The sequence below is a fragment of the Peromyscus eremicus genome, chromosome 1 (genome assembly GCF_949786415.1).
Source record: "Peromyscus eremicus chromosome 1, PerEre_H2_v1, whole genome shotgun sequence".
NCBI lineage: Eukaryota > Metazoa > Chordata > Mammalia > Rodentia > Cricetidae > Peromyscus > Peromyscus eremicus.
In genome coordinates this window covers 147204796-147217862 of record NC_081416.1, presented here as the reverse complement: position 1 = coordinate 147217862, position 13067 = coordinate 147204796, and the positions used below count along the sequence as shown (strand labels likewise).

The following is a 13067-nucleotide window of genomic DNA, read 5'->3' as shown; positions in this document are numbered from 1 at the left end:
GTAGAGCCTCCTCGCTGGCAGAAGTGGGTCACTGCTGGGGAGGCCTCTCTTCTTGTTCACTATCTGCTTCCAAACTGTCAGTTCAATGTGACCAGCTAGCCTGAAACTCTTGCTGCCATGTCTTCCCTGTCATGGTGGGATAGAGCCCTTCAAACTCTAAGCCAGAATAAACCACCTTGATTTCTCCCTGCTCTGCCATGGATTATCTTTCTGTACACTGTGAATACGTGTTGCACTGATTGGGTGAAAAATAAAGCTGCATTGGCCTATTGCAGGGCAGGATAGAACCAGATGGGAAAATCCAAGAATATATGGAGAGAAGAAAGGAGAGTAAGGAGAGATGCCAAACTGCTGTCCAAGGAGCAACAAGTAATGGGAGGCAGGGAAAGCCATGGAACACATGGCGATACATAGATTAGTAGTTATGGGTTGAGTTAAGTTATTAGAGCCAGCTAGAAGAAGTCTGACTCATAGGCCATATAATTTGCAATTAATATTAAGCTTCTGGGCTGGAGAGATGGCTCAGCCATTAAAGGCTAGGCTCACAACCAAAAATATTAAGCTTCTGAGTGATTATTTTATAAGTGGCTCTAGGAGCTCAGGGCCCAGCGGGATACAGGAAAACTTTCACCTACATTTTGGCGCCAAATGTGATATCAAGAGTTTCCACCTAAAAACCCAAGAAAGCTTATAAAAGGGATTCTAAAATGGAGCCAAAAGCAGCTTCCTAATTCATGTCACTCAGGGTGAGCTGCAGTACAGAGACACATCCCCTGGCCATAGCAGGGGTATCTCTGCTGGGCTGAGACATGATACAAAGAGGCTTCTCCCATCCACTGCCTGCTGGCTTGGGAGCACAGCCACAGGCTTAAAAACACAGGTATACTACTTAATACTGCTTGTCAGAATTGTGGAGGTAAGCATGACTCTTTGGTACCTGTGCCACATTAAAGAAAACCTAGTGGGGTGGGGCTGACAGCCAGTGCTGCTACAGCTTCAGCCACCATGCAGTTTAAATCAATTGTCAAAAAATGATTACAGATTTACAATAAGACAGATCCAATTCTCATGTGGTCTTCATTTATCATGGTCTCTTATTCCTTCTTCTCCCTCTCTGTTCTTGATCCAACTGGGATCTCCCACTCCCCTAAGATTTCTTTCCCTCGACCCTTGCCCTTCATTACCCCCACTCACGTCCTGGTTGTTCATGTAGATCTCATCCATTTCTCTGTCGTTGGGCAATCCCTGTGTCTTTCTTAAGGTCCTGTTTTCCAGGTAGCCTCCCTGGAGTTGTGAGTAGCAGTCTAGTCATCTTTGTTTTATATCTAGTATCCTCCTATGAGTGAGTACATAGCATGTTTGTTTTTCTGAATCTGGGTTACCTCACTCAGGATGATTTTTTCTAGATCCATCCATTTGCCTCCAAACCTCATGATGTGCTAGAGAGATCCCCAGAAATCCACAACAATACCTCCACAATAGACTACTGGCAATGGTCAAGAGACAGCCCAAAATGACCTACTCTGGTGATAGGATGGCCAAACACCCTAAATGTCATGCTAGAAACCACATCCAATGACTGAGGGAACCAGATGCAGAGATCCACAGCCAGGCCTCAGGTGGAGCTCCAGGATTCCAATTGGTGAGAAAGAAGAGGGTTTGTATGAGCGAGAATTGTTGAGACCAAGGTTGGAAAAAGCACAGGGACAAATAGCCAAATGAATGGAAACACATGAACTATCAACCAATGGCTGAGGAGCCCCCAACTGGATCAGACCCTCTGGATAAGTGAGACAGTTGATTAGCTTGATCTGTTTGGGAGGCATCCAGGCAGTGGGACCGAGACCTGTCCTCAGTTCATGTGTTGGCTGTTTGGAACCTGGGGTTTATACAGGGACACTTGGCTCAGCCTGGGAGGAGGGGACTGGACCTGCCTGGACTGAGTATACCAAGTTGAACTCAATCCTCAGGGGAGTCTTTGCAATGGAGGAGATGGGAATGGGGGGTGGGTAGGCTGGGGGGAATGTGGCGGGGGGGAGAACAAGGGAATTCGTGGCTGATATGTAAAAATAAATTAAATTATAAAATAAAATTAAAAAAAGACAGATCCAGATGGAATAAAACTCTAAAGAGTTTACATTGTGTATAATAAGTTATGTAGGCTTAAGAGAGATAAGAGAAATAATATAGTCACAAAAATAAAAGTATTAAAAAAAATATATAAAAACTATAATAAGCCATGTAAAGATGGAAATTACACAGAGAGTCTGGATTATGTTGTCTTTGGGATTTTTAACTGGAGAGAGATATTTGATTGTATTTAACTCAGGCTGATGAGTTAAATATATATATAAAAGGTATCTTTTCTTCAAAATTTATGTCTAAGGATATGTTGCTTTGGAAAAGAGCTTTTGCCTCTCTTTCCACAGAAGATGAGAAGCTATAGATTCCTTCGAGGTTAATATGGTTCCATCAAGAAAGACCCCCTGAGGTCTTCAGATGATCCATCATCCAGAACAGCCTCAAAACAAATGGCTCAGAGAATACAGCCTCACAGACTACTCCAGTCAGGACTTGACCATAATCCTAAAATTTTCTTTGTGTCCCCGTAAGTCTACACACAATCAGCAGGAAGTAGTCTAGAAAACTACACCCACATTACCAAAAATGGATTATGGATGTTTATCTTTGTTTAGGGGGTTGATTACAAATTGTTATTGGTCATAGTCAATCTCTTTCTAAAAGAAGAAAGGGGGTTATATTATAAAAATGATGAGGAAAGGGAAGAGATTATAAAATCTACTTTAATCCAAAAATAAAAAAACTGTTAATCTTACATATTTTGCATCAGTATGGATTTTAGTTTATTGATACAAATTTTGTTATACTGTATGTATATTTCTACTCTTGTTTAGGGTATTATGTTTATGTAGCTCATTTAATAATGAAATATGTAATTAAGAAATACCAATTAATAGTCATCTATAATTGCAAAACCTATGGTCATGTTAGGTATGTTTTCAAGGTCATACAGAGATATATTTCAGATAGGCAATCTTCAAACACTTCAAAGACCTATAGAATGTGGCATTTAAAATGTTTTAAGGACTTAGACTTTTCTCAACAGTGAGACACATCTGCTCCTAGCATCACCAATTACTTCAAAGAGGATGATAGGCATCGAAGAAACTCCATATGGAGTTTGTTTTCCTTATGGCAAAAGCTAGCCATGTAGTCAAAGAAAGTGCCCTTGCCTCAACTGCTGATACTATGCTGTACAAATTGGACAAGCAGGACACAAAAGAAAGTGATTGTAGAACTTTGCCAAGAGAAGGTGGGACAGTCCTTCAAAAATCCTGCTTCACAGATAAGTCTGTCAGATATGCTAGGTCTGCAGGCTGAAGATGGATGCCCCAACATTGCAGAGGAAATCTGGTTGACTGTTCAAGCAGCATGATGTCCCTGTTATTAGGTAACATTACATCTTTCTGGAGTCTTTGATGGAGTTGAAAACTAGATAGTTATAGTTATATTTCTCCTTGCTTATTATAAAAGATAAATTACATATAAAACTTCAGACTTACAAAAATAGGTTAGATGGTAGAATATTTTCTAATTTTGCCAAATATAAATAGACTAGACATTGTAACTGTAATTCTTGATAACTGTTTTGTTATATGTAACTTTACTATGTCAAAGTTAAAACCTTCATTTTTGATTAGACAGAAAAGAGCTGTCTCTCTGTACTTTATGAGTATGTGTTGCTCTGATTGGTTGATAAATAAAGCTACATTGTCTATGGCAGGCCAAGATGGAGCCAGGTAGGAAAATCCAAGAGAGATAGTGAAAGGAAAAAGGAGAGTAAGGGAGATGCCAAACCACTGTCCAAGGAGCAATAGGACACATGTAAAGGCACAGAACATGTGGCAATATGCAGATTAATAGAAATGAGTTAATTTAAGATGAAAGAGCTAGCTAACAAGAAGCCTGTCATAGGCCATACAGTTGGTAATTAATATAAGCCTCGGGGTGATTATTTTATAAGCAGCTGTGGGACCTTAGAGCAGGGCAGGACACAGAAAAATTTCAAGCTATGATGGTCTGTGACTCAAGTGTGTGATGTCTTCATCAATAGGGTCTTAGCATCAAGTTCTAGAGAGTGAATAAGGGCATTGGCAATAACCTGTAGTGTTTGGGGCTTGGGAGATTATAGAACACCACTGATCAACAACTTAAAAAAGGGTAACCTATACCTAGCACTGGGTATTATATTTGACAGCCTATATTGTCTAGGGAGATACTGTTTCTTCCATTGCAGAGCAACTCCATTTATAAATGTGTATGTGTGTGTGTATTTTATTTATTAGAAATATATATTTATTTTTATAAATATTTATATCTTTATAAATACATATATGTATATATATATATATATATATATATATATATACATACAAGGATGTGACCATGGTAGTGGGTTTCCATGTGCCTTTTTGAAAGGTGTTTAATGTTAGGTACCCTTCTCAGTTCCCCTGTCTCTACCCCACCCTCCCATCTTCTATCCAATTCAAACTTTCTGTCCCATTATTCTCCTTCCCACTTCATAACACCTGCTCTTGAATTCTCCTTTCCCATACCTGCACAGCCGCTTACCAGTTTTCTGCATTATAGATACTCCAATTTAAAGAAATGTGTCTAAAGGATCAAATGTGTTATCTACATACACAACAGGAAATGTGACATTGACTTTTTTTTTTTTGGTTTTTCGAGACAGGGTTTCTCTGTGTAGCTTTGCACCTTTTCCTGGAACTCACTTGGTAGCCCAGGCTGGCCTCGAACTCACAGAGATCTGCCTGGCTCTGCCTCCCGAGTACTGGGATTAAAGGCGTGCACCACCACCGCCCGGCAACATTGACATTTTTTGATGGGGATTTCTGCTTTGGAAGGGTCATTTCCAACTCCATTCATTTACCTGAAATTTTTATATCTTTATGGATGAATAATATACCACGTGTATGAACAACATTTTCATCATTCATTCATCAAGAGATTGATATCTAGGCTTCTACTATTTCCTGGAAATTGTGAAGAGAACAACAATAGACATCAATGAGCAACTCTTTCTGAAGTAGGATACAGAGTTTTGAGTATGCCTAAGACTGGTATATCTCTATTTCTGTGTTTGTATTTATGTATACAGCAAAATTTAAAACATGGATGAGCTTCCACTTCACATGAATTACAAAACTTATTTTCAGGTAAAAATTAACTACAAATTTTTATATATGTGATGTAGAGGGTAGATTATAAGATATCTCAGATTTTAATTCTGTGTGTCACTTTCACCTGGTTATTATTTAGCATTAATACATCATTGTGTTAGTTTATGATGCAAGTTTTCTCATTCTAGCCAAGTTTCTTACCAGTAGAAGAAATATGCTTTACACTAACTCAAGGTTCATAATGAATTTTTCTTTAAGTATCCTAATGCATGTATAAGAGAATAATTCCTACCAAGTTTAGAAATTATAGAGTGGGTCATGGAAGAAGAAATGCAAGTGAGAACCTATAACTCTTTCTAAATTTTATTTATCTTCTTCAGAGGACTAGTAGAATAAAACATGACAAATTTTTAAATATTGCTTAATTGTAATGGAATAAATAAATGCTTATATTTTCTTTTGGGGTTCTAGCAAACCACCTCCTCTACCACTCAAATAATGTATTCATAGTAATGGTGACATACATGTAGGTATTCAGTCCCACACACCGACTTTTCAGTTGTTCTGCAACATTTTAATCTAAATTAATTATAAAATAAAACAAAGTTGTAAAGTAATAGATAATGTATTGGTATGCCCTCTACCTACCCTGTAGTCATGTGAATCCCCACACTGATATAATACATTAACAGAAAGGGTACTTGATGTTGGTGAAACAAAATTACCTATACTATAGATCCCACAGAGACTGCATCATTTTGAACATCTCATGTATTACTGGGTTCTGGACAGGACCAAGGCTAGATATTGGAGCATGTGCAGAGGAAAGATCCTGTCTCCATACAGGAAGCAATGTAACCCAAGTAAGGTCAGGCATACTCCTTTTATGACAACTCTCAAACACCACGATAGGTTGTGAACCCAGGACCAAGTCCCCTAAGGACCAGCCTTTAGGATTCACCCCTTGAAAGTACCACAGATCCTTCTAAAGCTATCATCCTTGCTGAACAAGTGTCCACTACATGGTGGACATAGTTAAGCCACATCCAATGAACAACATTCTTCCCATGGCCTCCAATGTACTTGTCCCTCTTATCTTCCAAATTAAATAATATTTTTTAAAAAACTAGGAATGAACCAAAGGTGCCTGTGATTAGAAGAATATAAAGTTTATTCAAAGAATAAAATACCTAAAAATTCCAAGCATTTACACTCTAAGAACATAAAGATTAACAAATTTATGAAATAGGTTATATGAACTGGTACACATGCTGAAATCTGCATTTCACGAGACAGGTGGGCCAACACATTTCTTTTTACTGATGAAATAAAATAAAAGTAAAATTTCTGTTCATAGGTGCTAGTGTTAATCCCAAAGATGGGAGAAGACCACTGACCCAAATAATTGTGGCCAAAATAATTAAAGAAAGCAATTCATTAAAGCAAGGATTTTGATTCATGTACATGATCTGCTGCCCCCTAAGATGGGGCTTAAGAATTCAACATTGGATGTGAGGAAGGCAGGCTTTTATACACCTCATGGGTAGGGGGTTTCCAAATAGGGGGAATAGGCAGGATTACAGGATCAGAACATAGCATGTGGTCAAAACAAGGTAATCACAACAGGTAGTCATAACAAGGTAATCATAGGTGGTCACGTGACCTTTTGAAACAGAGTTCCAAGATGGTTATTAACAAGTTTTTGAAACAAAGACACAATTATCATTCCTGGAACAGGCAGTACAGAACCATTTCTACTTATGGTTTCGGATGAGACATAATCCAATCTTTGAAAAGTCCTGTTTAATCATAAACAGGACTGAACCTAGTTTGTCTTTATCAGTTGAACTTGAAGATTAAGACAGAGGCAAGCTGGTTCACTAGTAACAAAAATATGAAGATGGATGAGAATTGGAACTTGAGATACCTGCAGAGGATTCGGAGGACTGTCAGCTTGAATGTCCCTGAGAAGAAAATCACACTGAGAGCATCACTGCTGTGGAAAAAGTACCAAGAGTGACACACCATCACCATGCAGAACCCTGCAATTCTGCATGGTCTGCTTATGCTTCAGTTATACAGTAAAAATACTCATCATTTATTTTTGATGTTGCTAGTGGTGGTGCGGATTGGCCCTTAATGGAGAGAACAAAAATATTTACAGGTAAGTAGATCAGTTAGGATGGGATGGTAGAGGCTGATATTTGAGGCATGATATGATTATGATTCAGTAATGCACTCACACAACACAAGCTGATACTACTTGATGTTACAACCTATTATGGGAGGTGGTCCATAATAGAGGGAAGAGTAATTATTTGGACACGGGTAGACATAAAGAGGATTGGATAGGAGAGGCTGATAAGATAGTGGAAATGGGGCAGATGCTAAGAAACATCTTAGTGGGCATCTGGACTCAAAGATTTCCAGTGTGTAACTTGTTCCCAGTATACATACTGGAAGTCACAAGGTCTGCTCATCATTTTTATAAGACTCATCTAGGTCAGAAACATTTACCCAGCTCCCAAAGGCAAATCCCAATTCCAGAAGAAGGAAGCAGATTCTATAACCAATCTGTGAAAGGGCCTTCTTCAGCCTTGGTCAGCTCTCCACCTCTAGACCTGAAAATGGAAGAAAGGTAAGGATATATTCCAAGAATGTTCGAGAGTTACTGTCTTGGAGTTTTCTTTATATCAATATTCCTGTGTTACTACCACAAAATGCAGTATGTATGATCCATAGCTTCCTCCTGGGAAGGCTTAAGACAGAAGCTTACTTTTGAAGCAAGGATATGGCCTGTCTTAAAGAGACTTTTCTTACTTCCCGAAATCATTTTCATGTCTGTTGTTTCTTAAAAGAGGAAGGTTATATGAATATTTTGTTTCCCAGTGCAAAATCTGGTGCAACAGGTTCATTGTTTGATGTTTCTCAAAGCTGATCTGTAATGTTTGTATGTTGCATTCAAGAAAAAACTGATGGTTAGAATTTGAATAACCAATCAATTCTACAGGAAATGTTTATTTACAAAGACCACAGGTCTTAGGAACAATAGAAAAACAGAGAATAATTAAAAAGCAAGAGAGTGAAGTAAGTTGTCCACTGCTTGGCTCCAATAATCACCAGAAGGAATTGGTACTGGAGAAGGAGAGAGGGCGTGAGTGGGGGGAATAGAGGTCATAGTTACAGGTCAGTAGTAGGAGGGGATAACTAGATGCATGGAGAAGCACTGCTGTTGTCAACACACAGCTGACCAAGAGAAGGATAGAAAATACAAATCTCAAGCATCTTGCCTTTTACACTCTTATGTCCTTGGAAATGTCACCATCTGCCTCAAACAAAAAGAAACTTAGAGAAAAGGACAGCTCTTAGGGGTGAGATAAGGCACTTCTCTGAGATGTCATGGAGCAGAGAAGAAGATGGAAGGAAAAATTTTGTCACTTGCAAGTCTTCTTCCACCATGAGGCTTTTGTCATCAGTGAAAACTCTCCATCTTCTACCATCTTCTAGAAAAATTTATGTAGAAGGCTCCTGCGGTGTTAGGTTTTTCTTTTTCATTTACTGCACTCCACGTAGCAGTCCTCCATTAGACATGCCTGTTTCCAGTCCCTCTCTGCAGCAGCACTCAGACCTCACCTCTCCTTCCTTCTTCCTCCTTCTTCTACTAAGTGTCATGTCAGAACCACATCCATCCACAGACTGTGCATCTAAGTGTGTCCTGCTGCTCTACTAACCTGTGTTGGGCCTTTACTTCAATGTCTTGCCCATGATCAGTGTCAGTGATTTGTCTGTGCTTGAATAATTGTGAATATGCTCAGGGCTCAAGACAAAAAGAGTTAGGAAAGCTGAAAATTTCTTTATCACTTTGTCAGTGCTGGTCAATGACCATTGTTGCACTTAAAGCTATAATTTTTCTATTCCTTGTCCCTGAGCTCTCATTTTAACATCACCACATAAAATACAATCAAAATTTCAAAGTTCCATAATCTTCAAGTTTTTAAGCAATTAAAAATGGAGGGGGGAGAACAAGGAAATCCGTGGCTGATATGTAGAGCTGAATTGTATTGCGAAATTAAAAAAAAAAGAAAAAAATTCAAGAACTTTTCTAAATCAAAAGTTCCTTAACTTGAAGCTCTTACAAATTAAAGAACAAACAATATGTGTATTGCTCCAAAATGGAAGAAGTAAAGAATAGCAAAATAAATAAAAAATCTAGCAGTGTAAATGCATATAATATAGCTCCATATTCAGCATCTGGAATTCACTCAATGTATAGTTGTCTAGGTCCAAAAAAATTGTGCAGGCCCATTCTCCAGCTCTGCCATTTACAACAAACACAGTTTGTTTTGTATTCTCTATCAATTACAGCAAGCAATGTTTGTCACATAGACTCAGGCTTTCTGCCCTCCACACCTGCCTTTGTGCTTGAAACCATCTGATGCCTGGCACTGTCATTTCTGATATGCTAGGGAGCATGATGGAAGAGAAGTGTCTTAGTTAAGGTTTCTATTTGCTGTGAAGAGGTACTATGACCATGGCAACTCTTATAAAAGAAAACATTTAATTGGAGCAACCTTACAGTTCAGAGGTTTAGTCTATTATCATCATGTTGGAGAACATGCTGGGAAACATGTTGCTGGGGAAGGAGCTGAGAGCTCTACATCTCAACCCACAGGCAACAGGAAGTGAACTGTGTGTCCCACATTGAGCATAGCTTGAGCACATAAGTCCTCAAATCCCACCTCCACAGTGACACACTTCCTCCACCATGGCCACACCTACTGTAACAAGGCTATACCTCCTAACACTGCAACTCTCTATAGGCCAAGCATTTAAACACACAAGTCTGTGAGGGCCATACCTATTTGAACCACCAAAAGAGGGGCCAAAAACAACCATAATATTAGGAAGTCTGCTGTGAAGCTGTCTTTCCAAGCAATAACTACAAAAACAATACCAGAACAATGACAATATCAGTGGATATGATAACACAGAAGGTAAAAATTTCAAAGTTACATCCCTAGAGAATGAAAGACAGACAACTAATAAGTTCTGGCAGGGGCAGAGTTAGCTTCTCACAGGGTTAAGCCCAGAGTGGTCAGCCCTTATTTTAGTTAGGGTTTCTATTGCTCTGAAGAGACAGCATGATCACAGCAACTGTTATAAAGGAAATAATTTAATTGAAGTTGGCTTATTGTCATCATGGCAGGAAACATGGCCACATGGTTGCACACATAGTGATGGAGAAGGAGCTGTGAGTTGTACATCCGGATCAGCTGACAGCAGGAAGAAAGAATAACACTGAACCTGGATTGAGTTTCTGAAACCTCAAACTCTGACCCCAGTAACATACCTCTTCCAACAAGGCCACACCTACTCCTACAAGACCACATCTCCTAATAGTGCCCCTCCCTATGAGCCTATAGTGACCATTTTAATTCAAACACCACATTATACCTTTTGCCCCATAGACTTGTGGCTATATCAGATACATTCAGTCCAACTTCAAATATCCCTGTAGTCTACCAATCTCAACCTTGTTTAAGAGTCCAAAGTTCAAAGTCTCTTCAGAATCTCATTTAATCTCTCAACTATAACCTCTTGTAAAATCAAAATGAAAAAACAAATCACATCCTTCCAACATATAATGGCACAAATAAACATTCCTCTTCCAAAATGGAAGACAAGGATGATAGTGAGGAAACATTGTACCAAAACAAGAATGAAATCGAGCTGAACAAACTGTACTCTTCCAAAATGGAGGACAGGGATGATAGTGAGGAAATACTGTACCAAAACAAGACTGAAAACCAGCTGAGAGAACTCCAAACTCTGCATCTCAGTGTCTGATGTCAAAGAGCTCCTGAGAACTCCACCTCTTTTCAGCAAATTTGACAGCAATGCACTTCTTTCCCTTTGTTTGGGTCCACTTCCTGTTAGCAGTCAAGGTTGAGAATAGAAAGCTTGTTATTAATGGGAAGGTCATCAGCATCTTCCAGGAGCAAGATCCCACCAACATCAAATGGGACAATGCTGGTGCCAAGTATGTTGTGAAGTCTACTGGTGTTTTCACCAGTAGAGAGGCCTCAAGCCACTTGAAAAGTAGGGCCCCAAGGGTGATCATCTCTGCGCTTTGTGCTGATTCTCCCATGTTTGTGATGGGTATGGACCATGAGAAGTATGATGATACATTCAAGATTGTCAGCAATGCTTCTTACACACTCAACTGCTTAGCCCTTCTATCCAAGGTCATCCATGTCAAATTTGACATTGTGGAAGAACTCATAATGACAGCCCATGCCATCACTACCACCCAGAAAACTGTGGATGGCCCTTCTAGAAGCTGTGATGTGATGGCCCAGAACATCATTCCTGTATTCACTGTTGCTGCCAAGGCTGTGGCAAGGTCATCCCAGAGACCAACCAGAAGCTCACCTGCGTGGCCTTCTATGTTCCTATCCACATGTCTGACATCTATCTGACATATCACCTGGGGAAAGCTGCCAAGTATGATATGATGACATCAAGAAGATGGTGAAGCAGGCAACCAAGCGCCCACTAAAGGACATCCCAGGCTATCTTGAGAACCAGGTTGTTGCCTGCAACTTTAAAAGTGATACCTACTCTTCTTTCTTTGATACGGGGCTGGCAGTGATCTCAATGTCAATTTTGTGAGGTTTGTTTCTTGGTATGATAATGAATACTATAGCTACAGCAACAGGGCAGTGGATCTCATGACCTACATGACCTGCAAGAAGAAGCCCTGGACCACCTACCCCAGCAAGAACATAAGAATAAGAAAGGTCCTGGACTGTAAAGGAGTCCCTGTCCCAGCTCAGTCCCCAACACTGAGCATCTCCCTCACAGTTCTCATTCCAGAACACCAGCAGGAAGGGAGGGGCTTAAGGATCCCTATTCTCTTGAATGCTATTAACAAAGCTCACTACACCCAAAAAAATGTGATTGTTACTATATTGTAAATAATTATGGAAAGTTGAATGTGCCTAATTATCCAGAAATAAGAAAATAGATACCTATATTTGAGGATATTCATTCAACAAAACACATAGAGCAATAAAAGAATGAACTATATCTATATACCTCATTAGGAATAAAAACATAAATGTACTAATGAGCATGAAAAGGTATTATAGAACAAAAGAGATAATATAATATAAACATGTCACTTCCTTTTTAATATTTTTATTTAAAACAATTTTTTTTTTAATTTTTATTTTGCAATACAATTCAGTTCTACATATCAGCCACAGATTCCCTTGTTCTCCCCCCTCCCGCCCCCCTCACCTTCCCCCCAGCCCGCCCCCCATTCCAATCTCCTCCAGGGCAAAGCCTTCCCCACAGACTGAGATCAACCTGGTGGACTCAGTCCAGGTAGGTCCAGTCCCCTCCTCCCATGCTGAGCCAAGGGACCCTGCATAGGCCCCAGGTTTCAAACAGCCAACTCATGCAATGAGCACAGGACCCGGTCCCACTGCCTGGATGCCTCCCAAACAGATCAGGCCAATCAACTGTCTCACCCACTCAGAGGGCCTGATCCAGTTGGTGACCCCTCAGCCATTGGTTCATATTTCATGTGTTTCCGTTTGTTTGGCTATTTGTCTCTGTGCTTTATCCGACCTTGGTCTCAACAATTCTCTCTCATATAAACCCTCCTCATTCTCGCTAATTGGACTCCCAGAGATCCACCTGGGGCCTAGTCATGGATCTCTGCCTCCAGATCCATCAGTAGTTGGATGAGGTTTCTAGCACGACAATTAGGGTGTTTGGCCATCCCATCACCAGAGTAGGTCAGTTCGGATTGTCTCTCGACCATTGCCAGCAGTCTGT

The 13067-nt window shown here is 39.8% G+C and overlaps 1 pseudogene; it reads left to right on the top strand.

Moving 5' to 3' along the window:
• Positions 1–11119: 11119 nt before the first annotated feature.
• On the top strand, positions 11120–12199 carry LOC131919663 (glyceraldehyde-3-phosphate dehydrogenase-like; annotated as a pseudogene).
• Positions 12200–13067: the final 868 nt, after the last annotated feature.